Source organism: Anser anser, assembly GCF_964211835.1.
Source record: "Anser anser genome assembly, chromosome: 1".
Lineage (NCBI taxonomy): Eukaryota > Metazoa > Chordata > Aves > Anseriformes > Anatidae > Anser > Anser anser.
In genome coordinates this window covers 207,523,372-207,540,926 of record NC_139720.1, presented here as the reverse complement: position 1 = coordinate 207,540,926, position 17,555 = coordinate 207,523,372, and the positions used below count along the sequence as shown (strand labels likewise).

At 34.9% G+C, this 17,555-nt stretch overlaps 1 protein-coding gene across 3 annotated transcripts in view; it reads right to left on the bottom strand.

Moving 5' to 3' along the window:
• TENM4 (teneurin transmembrane protein 4) overlaps positions 1–17,555 on the bottom strand; it is a 1,267,116-nt gene that overhangs the window by 1,248,996 nt on the left and 565 nt on the right. The gene's annotated exons all lie outside the window — the stretch shown is intronic.

Genomic DNA, 17,555 nt, shown 5'->3' with positions numbered 1-17,555 from the left:
ACTGCTTTGCACATTATTTCAAGCTCTTCACCTGTTGCTATGCCTCAAACTAGTTTTAATCATTTCACAGACTGTAATCCCACCTATGCCATATACATATATACACCTATGCTATATACATATAGTTGTTTTCTGAACTCCACAAAAGTCAGCACAAGAATTTCTATTGGCCTTTCTAAATATCAAATTGGTGTTTGCGATTGAATTCTAGTCTTTTAATCATTTTGATCTGAATGGCATTAATTAAAACAGGTACCACAAGCAGGGAATGATTCAGACTTTCATTTATTCTTCCTACTGCAAATGTTCAAACCTGCACACAAATTTCAGAGTGAGTAATACAAAAATGTTGAAGGAAAAAACATACCTGTCAACATGATTTTTAAATGCAGCCTTAAACAGAAGAGTAGAATATATTTGTTTCTTTGAAAAAGAAATATTTCTTCTCCATTAGTAATCATGGTAAGTATTAAACTGAAATTGCTAAATATATATTTTTTTTAAATTAACCAATCCAAACAGTTAAATTTAACAATTATAAAATTTGTGACAGAGGGAACTATCTGAATTTATACTGATGATTTGTAACAGGTAGTAGAACAATACTGAAAGATATGAGAGGACAAGAAATAAACTCGTACTACACCAGTACCTAGGAAAGTATACTTAATAAATAGATGAAAAGATAAATAAGGATTAAAGATATAAAGATAAATAAGGATTAATTAGGCCATTCAATTTTAATCAAATCTTTAACACAATCACATAACACAAAGCAGGATGACAACCATGAGAGTTCATATCGATAATGAAATCAAAGCTGAGAAAATGGTTTTATGGATGTTACAACCTGTCACACAACATTATTTGTTTTTATGAGATCAAAAGTAGAGAGAAACAATTGGTAGAATCCCAAAGGACACTCAAATAAAACATAATACAAAATATAATAATATAAGATACAAATATAAAATTGAGTAGAACACATCATTATGTTTCAGAATGTCATTTAGAATAGAGAACCATAATCCAGTGAGAGTGCTTTAAGTGGGATATCTCAAAGGTTTTTCTCAGCTTAGTATTATTCGTTAAATTTAGAAATGATGTGCAATAACATATCAAAAAAAAAAAACTTGTAAAAAAATTGTAGGGGAAAAAGCAATTAAAAGTCATCAAGTAGGGCTTTTTCAATATAGTGCCTTTTTGAGGCAAATGAAAAAATGGTCATTTATGAGCAATTAATCTTAAACACATTCTGCAGCTAAGCCATATACCAGCATCCTCAAATCAAGTGATATCAAAAAGTCATTAGACTTTAAAAAAAGAATTGAAAACCCTGGTACATAATCTGTTAAATTCTGCTATGTACACTTGAAAAAGAAGGGTAAACATTGTAAAAAGATTTAGGAAGGAAAAAAAATAATTTAGGAAGGATGAAGCATCTACCCAGCTGCAGAGGTCTGCGCTGTAAATACATGGAACCCCTAGAGTCGGATGAATTAACCTAAGTGATGCAGAGACAAATGGGGTAAAGACAAGAGGACTTCAGACAAATGTTTCAGAAAGAAACTATTCATTGCATGAAAATGTGATGACTCCCAACAATTGTGAGGTCAGTTTTTGAATTTTCTCCTGTGGGGACATTATTCCAGAAAATAATTTAATTACCTCCAAAGTCATTTTTTCATTCCTGTCTTGAGCATCAAGAATCTGATCCTAGAGTTATTGTTGTTCATTGTTATTAAGATAATTTCATCCACTTTCAGTGCAGAAAAGTGTTTTAAAGAAACATTTTGGAGCATAATTTTACAACATGAAGTAGAATCTACACAGCCTCAATCATGATATCAGTTCATAAAAGTAATTTAAGAATTAAAATGACAACATTTCAAAATGCATAAAGAATCATTACTCTCAGGGACTCTTTCTATATTCCGAAATAGGTGGTTATTTATGCAAGGTTTTTGTGTTTCGTGAATGATAAATCCACGAGTTTGTCTCTCATTCTTCTAGTCTCTCAAGAAGGTGATATTTACACAGACTAATTGGCAAAGCCACAGAAGTAAAATTATGTCAGTCATGTTCTCACACAGTTTCATAGCTGGCCTTTTTATTGTGACATGTTGCCATGCTTAAGGATAATGAGAGGATACATTTCAAACAGCATATCAAGCACTCGTAAAAGATGAAGTTACCATAACTTACCATTTACATGTCACACACGTTGTGCAGCTCTCTGCCATTATCATCAACTAGCAAAGTTATCCAAAGCAATTTAGTTGAGAAATATAGTAAGCTTTTACGAGGTTTCCCTAAATAAACTATGTAGTTCAGGTTAAAAAAAAAAAAAAAAAAAAAAAAAACCCTCATGGAAACACACAAAAATAAGAAAAAGTCCTAAGTATGATTCCAGACAACTACTTTAATTGAACATGGCCATGATCCAAATTTGGTCCTTTTCACAGAGCATTCAGATACCAACAACACATCAAATTTATTTAATGAACAATGAAAAAAAATCAGTCCTGCCCTTTCTTAAGAATATTCAGAACAACCATGAAGTCCTAGAGAAATGGAAATATATTTCTATTGTTGGCAATTGTTTATAAAAATTTGCCTTGCTTATTTTTGTGCACATAAAATAGTTTAAACATATGACATATAAACCTAAAAAATTACAGTCTCTTTTCATGAAACCTGATAATTTCCTGGACCAGTAATTATGCAAGCTCTATTACAGAGAAAATGTCTAAACATACACAAAATGCCACACTAAGCATCAAATCATATACATTTTCATTCAGTCACAACAAAATGATTTTAGAAGGGGAGAATATTAAATTTGGAACAAATAATGTATTTTAGAATGCATTAAATTATGATTTATAATGTAAAATTATATAAAATTGGTTTCACCATTGGACTTTCAATTCCAGTTTCAAACAAGAAAAAGAATACTGGGGCAGAATTGCACACATATATGTGATGTCATTGGGAATATTATTGTAGCACATGCATACATCTGTGTGTGTGCTTTGCTGTTTTGGCATCTTAATTCATTAAATTATCCTTTTATTCTTATTAATGTATTAATTAATTTATTCTTGTTCATTCATTAATTTATTCTCATGGTGCTTCCTCTCGGAATTGTCAAAATCACATTGGAAATCATAATTTAGGTTACAAGATTCTTGATACAGGATTTCTTGATTTACTGCAGACATACGAAGGGAGATTCAGTGTACCAGTAATTAAAAATACGGAATGGTTTCATGAAGTTATAGAGGTTTATCATGAACTTGTCAAACATTAAGCAGCAAAATAAAAACTTCATTTCTTTGTACCTAAATTATACACGTACAGCTTCTAAAATGTTCATATATTAACCTTCAGGCTTCTGAAGCACCTTCAGTTCTGTAACTCCTGGTGCACCAGGTGACAGTGGAGGCAAAAGGCAGTTCTCTGTCATGTTACACCCCCAGCTTGGTGGAGTCTTTTTCGTCATTCATATTGTTACCAAAGACAGGAGTAAGATCACAAGCCCTCTCAGAAAGTTTGGTGCACCCTCAGAAATTATCTGGACAACATCATCTCCGGCTGCCTTTTAGAGAGACACAAAGGCACATCTACCCCACAGAGCCACAGTCCAGAGCCAGAACACTTGAGACTTGTCTGTTCTCTCTGGTGATAACTTTATGGCATTAAAAGAATATGCAACCTGTCAGCACACAGTGTAGCACACTCTTATTACTACTATAGAAGAATATGAGTAGGATAAAGAGAGAAGTGAAGAGAAATACTTCATATCCAGTATGTCTGAGAACGTTGCTGTTGGTGAATGACACTGCTTTTCAGGGTGGAGAGGTTGGGGGAAAGGCAACTCATAACTGGTACATTAAGAAATGAACAGGAGCAAGGATGACTCTGGAGTGGAGAAGGGCTTCGGGAATAATGCACCAAAACAAAATAAAGCACAAGATTTTAAAATGACAGCAGAGACAAGAAAGAAAATGTCCTGACTGATCCACACTAAACCACATGCCATAAAACAAAGGAGACGTCCATAAAAATAAATGGCTGAAATCAGAGGAGACATTAAGGATATGATTAAGAACGTTACTGCATAAACCTTGCAGTATGGTAGTATGCTTATAGATGAGAGATATTCATCACACATACTTGAAATGCTCTATTAGGTTGCAGAAGTTAGTGGCCTAGAAGTTAGGAGCCTATTTTAGGCTTTCTTCAAGTTAGGAAAAACAGGAAAGTCCTTCAAGAGAATGATTGAAAAGTTGCCCTCTGGAGGCAACCCAAGGGAGACTATACCCCTAACATGAGTGTCATAATCAAATTAGATTTGGGGTTATCTAAAAAAATGCATAAATAATGTTATTCAGCTACTTCCACTCATGTTCTAATGAGGGTTTATGCCCTAAGGGTGAAATACACTTTCTTTACAACTATTTTAAAAGACCTGAATTTTAAAACTCACTCCATGTAGTAGTCAGAAATATAACAAACTACCAACATAATCTATCTACCAACATAAAAGATAGAGGAACTAGCATTTTTATGCTTCTTTTGAAATGCTGCTATGAAAATTAATATTCCTTTTATTTTAATAGGAATTTCTACTTTGTTTAAAAAACAGCAGCAATAAGATTTATAAGATTAGGTAACTAAAGTTTTAAGTGGTGCGTTTATATATATATATATAATATATATATATTTGCCTGGATGCCATCTTTAAAATCAGTTTTTTAATAACCTTTCAGACTTACAGCCTTAGTGAAATAATTTCTTTAACAGTAGTTCAAGGTCTAATGTCACGGAAGAGGCTTTGAAATATGATGTGACCCCTTTTATTCTAGAAAATTAATGTTTTTAAGAAAAAAATTATATCTCAAAAGTAAGAATGAGGAAAATATATGGAACCCAAGTCCCAAATAAGGTAGGAGAGTGGGCAGATAAACACAAATAATGTTTTTGTGATATCTCTTCCTGTTTGATAACCTGCAGCAGTTCCAAAATCTTCAAAATCAGGCTCAAATAGTTTTTGATTTAGAAATGTGAGGGGGAACAGTGCCTCTGAACAGATATTTCTTCACTTCCAGGTGAAGAATAGACAGAAATTCTGACTACAGACATATTCTCCATTTCCTCCATTCCATTAAACAATAACTAATGAGCCTTTGGGACTGCCGTGAGTCCATATGCTTACTGAGTATTTTCAAATTACATAATCAGGCCCTTTAAAGAAGCAACTTTATATCGGTGTGTTCTTCTCAGTTCATAATCTTATTTTAAGTTCTTATGCAGTTAAAAGTGCCAGTAATTACACACTCTTTTGTTCTGTAATAAGTGAAACAACAGAAGCCTGATCCCAAGAAGCAGGGTAGGAAGGCAAAGCCCAAGCACAAGTCACACCATCTGCCTCCCTACACCTTGACAAGAAGTGGTTCTTTGTTTGGTTGCATCTGTGCACTGCAAACAGATCACACTTGCAAACAATAAAAATCCAGCAGCTGGGAAGAAAAGCAATGGTCAACATGGTCCTAGGAGAAAGAATAAAAGTGTTTTTTTTTTTTTTTTTTTAACCCATAACAGAAGCAAAACCCAGAAATTTCAGAACCAAGAACTTGCTAGACATTTATTCTGACGGTTTTCCAGGAAACCAGAATTTCATTATATTTGATTTTGTAAAAATGCAATACAACACAATACAATACAATGCAATGAATGCACTGGGTGGGGTGGGGGGGGGAGGGTGTGGAATGGAACATAAACCAAAAACCTGATGTAGCATTACATATCCAAGCCTGTGGCCAGGTGAAACTTATTTCAAAGGATATAGTACACTGCCAAATAAAAGTGTTCAAAAGGTTAACTAAAGTTTTCTTTAATTTTCTGAAATTTAAATGTGATATTTCATTCAGGCTGTGCCTTAAATTCTCCAGGTAGATTTATTCAAGACACTATCTGGGGAATAATTCATTGAAGAGTTTACTTTGAGGAAAATGCCAACAAATTTGTGTGAATAAGAGCTCAGGTTTGTATGTCACCACCACCTCCTGCTCTGCAATGATATATCAACAGGCTGCATTTTCAAGCATCAGCATAGGATCTCGGTTAATGCTCCATGGAATATAACAAAGAAATCATTTGAGCAGACAGCGATCAGGTTAGGAAAGCCAAAACCCTACTGGAATTAACAAAGCCCTGTTGGAATTAAATTTGGCCAGGGACATCAAGGGCAACGAGAAAGACTTCTATAGGTACATCAACGGAAAAAAAAAAAAAAAAAAAAAAAAAAAAAAAAAGGAAGACAAGGGAAATTGTTGGCCCTCTCTGGAAAGAAAAAGGAGACCTGGTCACCGGGGATATGGAGAAGACTGATCATTTATTCAATGACTTTATTGCCTCAGTCTTCACCAGGCAAGAGCTCCAGCCACATAGCCCAAGACACAGAAGACAAAGGCAAGGACTGGAAGAATGGAGAGGCCTGAGAGGTGGGCCTGTGTGAACCTCATGAAGTTCAACAGGTCGAAGTGCAATGTCCTCCAACTCTGCTGGGGCAATCCTAAACACAAATCCAGGCTGGGCGGAGAATGGATTGGGAGCAGCCCTGAGGAGAAGGATGTGGGGATGTTGGTTGATGAAAAACTCAACAACAGAATGATCTTTTATGACCCCACATGAGTTACAGTGGAGATATAGGTATGAGCGTTATGTTATCTACAAGTTGCTGATCTAACTGGATAATGCAGCCACTTGTTTACATTTAGCCCCAGTGAAAGATAAGAGATGGTTGCTATTTTATTTATAGTAGAATAAACTTATTCAATGGGGTCTATTTAGCCAATTTTGGCCCAAATATATTATGGTGGAAATTCACCAGTGAATATGGGAAATAATCTGACCTATAGTAGGGCTTTTAGAAATGTATATCCCATTCAAAGTAATATATTTGGTCTTACTGTAAGCAGCTCCTTAACACTAAGGAGCTACAAATTTCAAATATCAAATATCAGATATTCACAGGAGTTATCAATAGTAACTCTGGATTTCAAATGTTGCTTTTATTTTTCAGGTAGTTTTTATTTGCAAAAGTAGAATTATGTTGTGTTTAAAACCCCTTTCCAGAAGACTGATAAACCACTTGAACAGAAATTGTCTGTATCACTATCTATCCTGTTATTGTTCAATGTATTTTTTCAAAAGAGAAAAGCAGTCCCACTACTTAAAGTTTGCTCATAAATGAAAACAGACTTTTAAAAGATTTGTCAACATGTTTAATACATTTCAGCCCATCTACAAACCTTTATACAATCAGTTCTAGAGGTGATCTGCATCCCTAGTAGACTTCAGTTATCATGATATTGCTAACATACTTGTGAAGCATGTTGGATGAAAACGTATTGCCCAAAATAATAATAAAATCAAATGATAGTATCAAAAAAGTCAACCACCTGCTTCAAGTAATTTGAGTTTTAAAATCTTAAATTTATGTTCAAAAAGAAAGCAGAAACATAATTTTTCCCTCATATGTTCCTGTCATATAGACTGTTGCGTGATTTTAATTCATAATTGTAAGGCAAATTGTGATGCTAATAGAGATTTCATGGGATTCATGACTATGGTAATGGGTGTACACTGAAATCTTAGTGCTATTATGTTACAAACTTTATGTACAGGCTTTTCTATTTTTTTCTTCGCTTTCCACACTGTGAGTAACTGACTCCCTAATTTTGGATTATCCACAAATCTGTTATCACAAGAACAGCAGGAATGGCTGAAAAACAAGTGTAAACTCTGGAGAGACTGCCACCTGTCTTCTTTATTTGATCTGCTAGGAAAAACTATGTAAATAATGCTAAACAAATGAAAGATTTGAATGCTTATTCAGAGCTAAAACCAGTAAACAAACAGATGGTTAGAGACAGGAACAGGAGTTCAAGGAAAAAATGAAGTTTTATTGGTCAGTTGGATTCATACTGTCCCTATGAAGAGACTAAATAACTAGAGATAAACAAAAATAATGCTAAGAAATATATTAACAGGTTAAACATTGTATAATATAGTAAGGATTGTTATATTTTCTGATTTTCATCTACATTTTTGTACATTAACCAAGATAAGTAATTGTTTTCAGTGAAGATGGGTTTTTCCATTTGCAAACTCAAGGTATAAAAAGGAGTTTGGCCTCTGGGCCAAACAGAAAAAAAAAAAAAAAACAGGTCTACAGACAAACCAACAAGATTTTTTTTAATTTTTATTTTATTTTTTTCATCTTGCTAAATATTAGCAGGACTATTACAAAAGAAGAGGAAAAAGGTTCTTTTTCTTCATCATCTTTTTCTTTTTTCTTTTCTTTTTCGAGACATAAAATTACAAAAGAAAAGAGTGGAAGGAGATAGAGTAAAAAGAGAACAAGAACAGAGAGAGACAGACCCATTCAATCCCATTGGGAATTAGAAGGACCAATGTTGTTTCTGTTCCTACTTAAAATGCCATACTATTTCTGTTGCAAAATATGGGAAAAGGAATATTAACCAAATTATTTTTTTTTTTCTGCACAGTAAGTCTCCTGTCATTTTTGAACAAGATATTAAATGTGCTAGAAACAATACAAAACTTCAACTTCTTTTTATATGTCTTCATTTTTATTGCTATGATAAAAATCAAAAGCACAAATGTATTTGGTCTGATAGCAAAACCAAAGTGAAAATAAATTCTTAACACATTTTTTTTCTGGATAGAAAATTATCATCATTTTTTTTCCACTTTCCAATAGTTGGCCTTTTTCATCTTGTTTACCCCCTGAGTCTCTTCCAAATGGAAACATGTGGAAGAATCAATAAATGAAACTGCTCAGCATGGTTGCTAAATTTTAAGTATTAAAATCACTGGGAGGGAAATCATGCAAGCACATATAAATACATGAATAAGTAAGTCTAATGTTGGACTTATTGCCCAGGTCATCTAGTGCTAATTTATCCTTGAACATTACCCTGCACACCTGGCATTGGATCTAGTGCATGCTCGTGATTTATCTGTGTGTTTACTGTAGCCAATTTTGTGGTTGACATCACCACAACTTGCTGTACAGATCTAAATTTACTTTCAGTGATTGCAAGCAGTTTCTGAAAAAAATAAAAAATAAAATAAATTGTTTAGAGAATATGTAGATAGTATGATATTTGGCTGTTAAAGCAATATAGCTCAGATTACATGGAGGGTTTTGGCAACTCTCCCATTCAGATCTTTTCTAGTAAACTTCATCTGGTATGGAGGCCATAAGCAACTGATTAAAAGCTTGCCTTCTCATACCAGCATTCCGCTAAAAATATCCCTAAGTATCTATTTTATGCTGAAGGAAAAATTCCAAGATATCTTGCGTAAGTCAATGAAATTTCTTTGCAAGAATTTTGAAGTAAAAAACAAACAAACAAACAAAAAAAAAAAACTGAAGACAAACCAAATTACATTCTCAGATGACACTACATAAAGCTTAATGGTTTCTATGGAAGAACCTCAAGTTTAGGTTAGTGTCACATAGATCAGAATTTCATATTAGATTTGACATATTTAAACACAAAATTATCAGAGAAGAAAAAGAAATCTATTTATTTTGAACACCCCTACACAAACACAAACTGTACTATTATTTTGCAAGCTCATCACAACCCTGCAGCCTCTTTTGCAAGACCATTAGGGAGGAAGGTTTAGATAATTTGTTTCAGCATTAAATGTCTTGAGCAAAATGGGATACATACATTCCTTCCAAGACTCCTCCCATGCTATTTCACATGACTGTTTAAAGAATGAACAAATTAAACAGCAACAGATGTGTTTTTTGGCTCTCTGAGATTAACCAAAGTCAATGATTCTGCCCACAATATTTTGGGCAATACAATAAAAAAAAAAAAAAAGACACACCTCCCATCATAAATAAAATATAGACACACCTCCCATCAATATGGACACACCTCCCATCTAGTCACTCAGCCTTCTGTTATTAATCATTCTAACTTCAACTAGTCTACCAGCAGAGATTCCAATAACAGGGTAATTTTTTACTGTCTTTTCCCAGTACAGAAGTTCATGCTTTTCTGATCATTTTACAAAAGGGCAATACTGTCTACAAAGGTCAAGTCTGTCTTTTCTTCAAGCACAAATACTGTAATGCTTTGACCATTCAGCAGAGAATTTAAACTAAGTCACCACTTTTAAAGACAAGTATGTGTCTTCTGTTGCTGCATGCATAATGGCTCTTCATTGTACTCACGATCACATCATGGTCACCATTTAACCTCATTATTTTCTAAAGCATTTTGAGAGCCTCTGAGCTCAGAACAGTGCTATATAGAACTGTCTCCCTACTAGAAGAGTAGTTGGCAATTTAAGCGATATAGAATGGGTGTTGTATATTGAAAAGAAAGAAAACTTATTGGTTAGAAGGAGAAGACAGCAGAGGGATTTTGTGGTCTCTTCTCAGATTTCCCTTTGTTTTGGTGACTGACTGCAAGGAATGTGTATGTAGATCAGATGGAAAAAAAAATAATAATTGTGGATTCAACAGTGAAATGGAAATCAATTTATTTATTTAAATAATGTCCTTTGTATCACCTAAAGGGTTCATTGGACTATTTCTGAATTGTCAGTGCAAAGTAGAAAAATATCATTCCTCTCCCCAGTGAAAGCATCAACCTGTAGATATCTATACTATTCCCCACTGTGCCACAGTACTTCCATGGTGTCCTTCAGCACCTTAAATTCAGACACTCTGCACTGGAAATCCCTGCGTCCCTGGAGCAGGAGCAACACAAAGGAATCAACAGATTTCTTTCTACCCTTATTTCCTTGGCCCCATGCAATCTTTATGAAGAAAGGTAAATTTGAATCGATTTTCATATTATCCTCTGTCTCCCTGTTGCTTTCCCCTATGTGTCCTTCTGGACTTTTAGGAATGAAGATGATATGCATCAGATTCCCTCAGTAATGCCTTTGATCTTAGAATGCAGAGGTGAAATTAGAGGATTATAGTAATTCCACATATTCAGAAGTGTTGTTCTTATGTAGTGTAAGGCTTCTTTCTCGTTATATAAAGTAAGCAAGTCCCTATTGGGGGGGTCAATATCTTTCTATGGAAGAAGAAAGGATTAAAGAAAAAAAAAAAAAAAAAAAAAAAAAAAAAAAAAGACATCAAGCACAAAATACCAAATAAAAATCTCCAGTGTAAGAGATTTATTTTTTTCTCCCAGCAGCAGAGGAGATTATGTGTACTGGAGAGAGATGCAGTTTCAGCTTTGCTTCAGTAGCTGTTTCCTCATCTTTGACAAATTCAGGAAACATAAACCAACAGTGGTGACATTGTAAGAGGTGAAATTGCAGAGCATAAAACAGAGTGATGACATTGGATTGAATATTGTTCCTGACTTGCATCAGAGTAGTGAAGGTGTAAAAAACATTACAGTTTGTCCAATGCCTGACATTTTTCTCCCTTTGGGACATCCTCATCACCAATGACAGCACAATGACCTTGTACCAGAATTTTTAGTAGAAAGGTGAAGTCAAAGGGTAGAGCATTCAAATACAGTTATAAGTATGCTACATATGCTAGTGTTCACCTAATGTGCCTCATCAATGTTCACCTTAATTGTATTCACAAGTTACCTTCCTTTTTTTTTTTCAAAAACAAGGAAATTAAAAAAAAAAGATGGTAATGAAGTTTTGCTTCTCTTCAGCTCTGAATTAGTTCCAGACCTCCCAATTAACACCAATTTCATTTAAGTAAATGCTGGCTTCTGCAAATATTTTTATTTATTAGCCTTTTGCTCATTTCAATATCCATTTAAAAGTTAATGTATAAGGTGTGAAAGGCACCAATGCAAAGATGTTCTAAAATATTAAGCTACAGGAAATTGGACATTAACCTCCTTCACAAATATTGCACATAACACAGATTTCAATAGAAACTTGCATCTGATTTAAGGCATTCAAGTTCAGCTGTTGTTTCAGGGGAAGTGTGAAACACCCATTTGGTGAAAATGAGGGTCAATTAGGTAATTTCATTGAGTTTCTAGAAATGGAAAGCATCCACAAATCACAAGTCACGTCAAAGGCAGCTACCCCTTTTCAAGCATGTTTATTGTATTGTTCTCTTTTACCTTCACATCACTTAGTTTTTCTTCTCACTATTCCAGCTCCGTCTTTTCAGCCCTACATTCTCACTGTATCTCTAACTAAATCACTAAATCACTAAATCACTGTATCTCTAACTAAATCACTATTTATTTAGTGATTGCAGTAATCTAACCTTAATATATTAAATGTAATAACTCAGTCAGACTCTCCTTTTCTCCTGAAGGAACATCTATTAAAAAAAAGGGCTTCTTGCCCTTCTGGATAATCTGGATACTTTGACTGTATGGCACTTTTTATTTACTCTCATTTTGTTAATTTGTGGTGAAGATGGCATGCAAGTCTGTTGTTTTAGTTTGAAAATTCTTCTGTAGTCTTTTGTTACAACTTTATAATTGTTATAGACTATGCTTTATAATGCTTTATAGACTATGCTTTATAATTACAAAACCAGTTAAAAGTAGCAATGACTTAAAGTAATCCCCAAAGGTCAATCAGAGTCTGAGCTAAAACATTGTTTGTGTGTGTGTGTTTGTTTGTTTGCTTTTCAATAAGCAAATCTTTAGAATGCAACTTTGTTTTAATACATTTAATTGGTATTAAAAGTGTTTGACTACATCAACACGCAGGACACAAATTAGTACTAATTAGTTTTCCTTCCATTTACAACTAAGAAAATATTTCCCTTCATCCATACAAGAAACTATTTGGAAGGCCACACAATGCATTTTGGGATGGGTATTTAATTATTACTACAGCCAAAAAGTCCTTTTTATCAAACAAGTCAGAATCCCAATATGCTGTTAACCTCAAATCCAAGCTCCTGGCGATAGTAGCACCTTTTTCTCTATCCATGGTCCACAAAGAAGGTTATAATCTTTATTAATAAATTGACAACTCCAATGTGAATGGCTTAAAAGAAAAGATGATCAATACTGAGCTTATGAGAACCCACAGTACTCTGGATCTTGTTTCCAGCATAGGTACTGCTCCTAAGAACAGTCTCTTGGGCACAACTAAGAAAAATATCAAACTACTTTTAAGAAGATGACACTCACTGTGCAAACGATTTATCTAGGAATTGCTGGACACTACAGGCATAGGAAGTAGTAAAGATTTTAACAAGTAGTCATTTTTCTTGTATTACAAAGGAAGAACCAATTTATCTGACATCTTTTGCTTCATAAATTATCTCCCAGTTAGAATAATTGTTTTATTTTTTTTTTACCAAGACCTGTATACCTAATAATCCTGTATTAGGATTAACAGTTCTTGTCCATTAAGTTTTCTAGTTAGAAGTACTTTCTTTAACTACAGATGAAAGTTTTAAAGTAGTAAAAGCAGGAAAAAGACAGATCAGTGGCTTCGTCAGGAATGACTGGCTTCTCTGACTGTCAAAATGTCAAGTTTCCTACTTAAAAAAAAAAAAAAAGATTTCTGCTTGTCTTTTGAAGAGACATGAGCTTGTTTGAAGACTAAACAATTATTTTGCACATTTTATATTTAGTCTTTCAAGTTCATCTCAGGTGCTTATCTCATTGCTCATTTTCTATATTCACAATGTAATGGAGTCAAGTAACTCATTTGTGCCTACTTTTAGGATTTTTTTTGTTTTGTTTTTGAATGTGAAAAAAACAAGGAATATTATTTCTAAAAACACACTAGATCATTTTGATTTCACAACTAACTTGGTCATAGAACAGAATGGATTTTACATTTTCAAGTAATTCTGGTACGTTTGCATCATATCTTTATGGGGAAAAAAAATATCTGATAGAATAAGCAAAATTCTCAAGCCAATGAAAAAATGATCTAATCCACAAGGTGATATCAGAAGATATATATTTATGAATTTATGAGATAATAACCTGAAAGTAATTAAAATATTGTCTACTATTTATGTTGAATTATAATTATTTAGATAGCTTCATAAGCAGAATAAAAAATAATAATTTAAATTTAAATATTAAGTAGAAAATTGCAATGCGAGTTAGATAACTCTCTTTGAATCATGTTTATCATCTTGGTCTAAATCTTGGAAGATGATTACACTTTTCTACGCCAGTATAGTTTTACTTTCTCTGAAAACAAAATGGAGGATTCCACATTCAGAGAGAAAGAGAATTTGAAAAAAACAAAAACAAAAACAAAAAAAAAGTAAGAATGTTAACTGAATACTGTATCTTCCCACATTGGTCAGAGTAGAAATCTTTTGGATGCTGTAACTCCACCACACCTATTGCCTCTGACTTTCCATCTAGTGGACAGGTGGTTCTCCCAATATCTAGTCTTCAGCCAACATGGCTTCGCTAAGGGCTGATTGTGCCTGAAAAATCTGGTGGCCTTCTACGACAGGGTGATAGCATTGGTGGTCAAGGGAAGAACGACAGATATCATCTACCTGGAGTAAAGGAAAACATTTAACACTGTCCCCCATGATATCCTTGCCTCAAAATTGGAGAGATTTGGATTTGACAGATGGACCACTCGGTGGGTAAGGAAAGTTGCAGAGTATTGTGGTAAACATCTCAATGTCCAGGTGGAGATCAGTAATGAGTGGTGTTCCTCAGAGGTCAGTATTGGGACTGGCACTGTTTAACATTTACAGTGACATGGACAGTGAGACTGAGTGCACCCTCAGCAAGTTTGCCAATGACACCAAGCTGTGTGGTGCAGTCAGCATGCTGAAGTCAAGAGATGCCATCAGGAGGGAACTGGACAGGCCTGAGAAGTGGGCCTGTGCAAACCTCATGAGGTTCAACAAGGCCAAGTACAAGGTCTTGCACCTGGGTCGGGGCAATCCCAAGCACAAATACAGACTGGGCAGAGAATGGATCGAAAGCAGCCCTGGTGAGAAAGACATGAGGGTGTCAGTTGATAAGAAGCTCAGCGTGAGCCGGTAATGTGCATTTGCAGCCCAGAAAGCCAGCTTTCTGTATCCTGGGCTTCATCAAACGCAGTATGGCCAGCAAAGCGAGGGAGGGGATTCTCCCTCTCCGTTCTTGTGAGACCCCACCTGTACCACTTCATTCAGCTCTGGGTACAGTACCCTTAATAGAAGAAGTACATGGACCTTTTGGAGCAAGTCCAGAGGAGGACCACAAGGACAATCAAATGTCTGGAGCACCCCTGCTGTACAGACAGACTGAGGGAGTTGGGGTTGTTCAGCCTAGAGAAGACTCTGGGGAGACCTTATAGCAGCCTTCCAATACCTAAAAGGGGACTACAGGAAAGCTGGCGAAGGTCTCTGTCAGGGAGTGTAGGGATAGGAGAAGAAATGATGGTTTTAAACTTTAAAAAAAAAAAAAAAAAAAAAAAGGTAGATTTAGATTAGATATAAGGAAGAAATTCTTCACTCAGAGGGTGATGAGGCACTGGAACAGGTTGCCCATAGAAGCTGTGGATGCCCCATCCCTGAAAGTGCCCAAGGCCAGGTTGAATGGGGCTTTGTGCAACCTGTTTTAGTAGAAGGTAGGGGTTGGAATTAGATGGTCTCTTGTATCTCTTGTCTGTTCCAACACAAACCATTCTATGATTCTATGATTTACAAAACAAAGATATATTCAAGAGTATACAGAGGATACACACCATCATCCAAACAAGAGCATAGCTCAATCAAAGATTATATTTGTAGTAAGGAATAAGAAAAAATATATTAATCAAAAGCCAAAATCTTAGCAGGTCAAACACACAATTTTACACCTTTTAATACTTTTTGATGATAGTGATTATTCTGCACAGTCTGTGAGAAGCCAGTCACTTTTGATAATGTTTCCTCTCCAAAGACCAGAGAATAACATATTCACTCAAAAGCAAAAAATAAACTTTGCCAAATATCTACTACACAATTCTTCTGAAAATTCTAGGTCCATCATCCTTCAAGGATTGCTAATGGTGACACCACATCTGCCAGATGGGCTTTACATAGCAAGACTGCATCAATCTGCATTATGCAAGATTAACAGATTCCTTCCTGAAAGGATACTGATACATCAAGGGGTCTGAAACTGCAGTTACAGGCTTCTAGCTCTTGCTACGTTGTATAGACACAATTTGCAGTGCAAAAGTCATCATTACAGTACATGTACTCTGTACCTGATTTTTATTTGCATGTCTAATACATGGAAATTAGTAGACAGAGAACATCCCCACCGGACAGAAAGGTGAGAGGAAAACATGGCCACAAAGATTTTGTTTAGCTCAGGTAGGCTAAACAGTCCTGAATTTCTTTGCTGTGAAAGAAATAGAGTAAGATCACCATCTCCAAAATATAATGCTCAAATTAGGCTTCTGTTGTGGAACTTTCCCCATTTCTCAGAGGAACCTGCCTCCATCCACTGATTAGAGCAGGTCTTATGGGAGTCTGGCCTCATTACTTTTGGGGAATATCACTGAAAGACGTCATTCAGAATTCTGTAAACATACGTCTGCAGTGACTATGCAGACAGGCATGTCTCCACTTTCAGAGGGTTTCACTTTTCTTTTGGTAGAAGGGTGTTTTTTGTTGTTGTTTTTTTGACTTTTTTATTATTATTATTATTTTTTTTTCTAGATCACTTTTGAGAGCTAGTGATATACAGTAGCAACTTTTAGGCTGACAACATTTCTGCATACAACAGACACAAGCTGAATACAGCAGTACATTCAATATAATCTAAACTATTCTACAAGAAGCAGTAACAACATAACCAGAGCCACACAATAATATGACAGGTTTGGATCCCAACAAGGCAGTATAAAGGAAAATAAGATCAATATTTAGTTAAAATATTTTGCTTTAGCTTCTGGGACTTGTTTTATAGTATTTTCCTTAGTGGGGTGAATTTGTACACAGTTACAGCTCATCTTCTAATATCTCACCCTTCTGAAAGGAGCTTTCCATTTCAAGATTTTCCTATTCCATATCTTTTCTATTTGTGCTAGGCTCAGATTTTTAGAGATGACTCCATCTGTATTGCTTACAGAGGTATGTCCCCATGCTGTCAGTGTCAATGAGGTTACGTTTTGACCAACGAAAAAACGTTAGTGTTTTCTGTTGGTGGTGTTGATTGTTTGTTTTCCTAAACTACATTGTCTTTCTAGTATTGCATTGCATTGTAAGCTAAAATCTCAAAACAGTCTAATCAGCTATGAAATATTCCTTTGAAATTTTGATTTAGTCTCTGTGAAGGGTCTTGAAATGCAGATTATGGCATGGCAACTGTAGACTAAATGCATCCCTTCAGTCTTGAGAATACTTGTTCCCCCACTCCCCCAGAAATCAGTTAAGAAATATTTATCTGCATGCCCCAATTACTTCAATATTAAAGTAGAAGATATAGAGGATATTTTTCTGTGGAACAGTGTAGAAATTTGTTATTGACTACAACAGCATCTTCGAGGTAGACACATAATACTTAAGAATTTCAAAT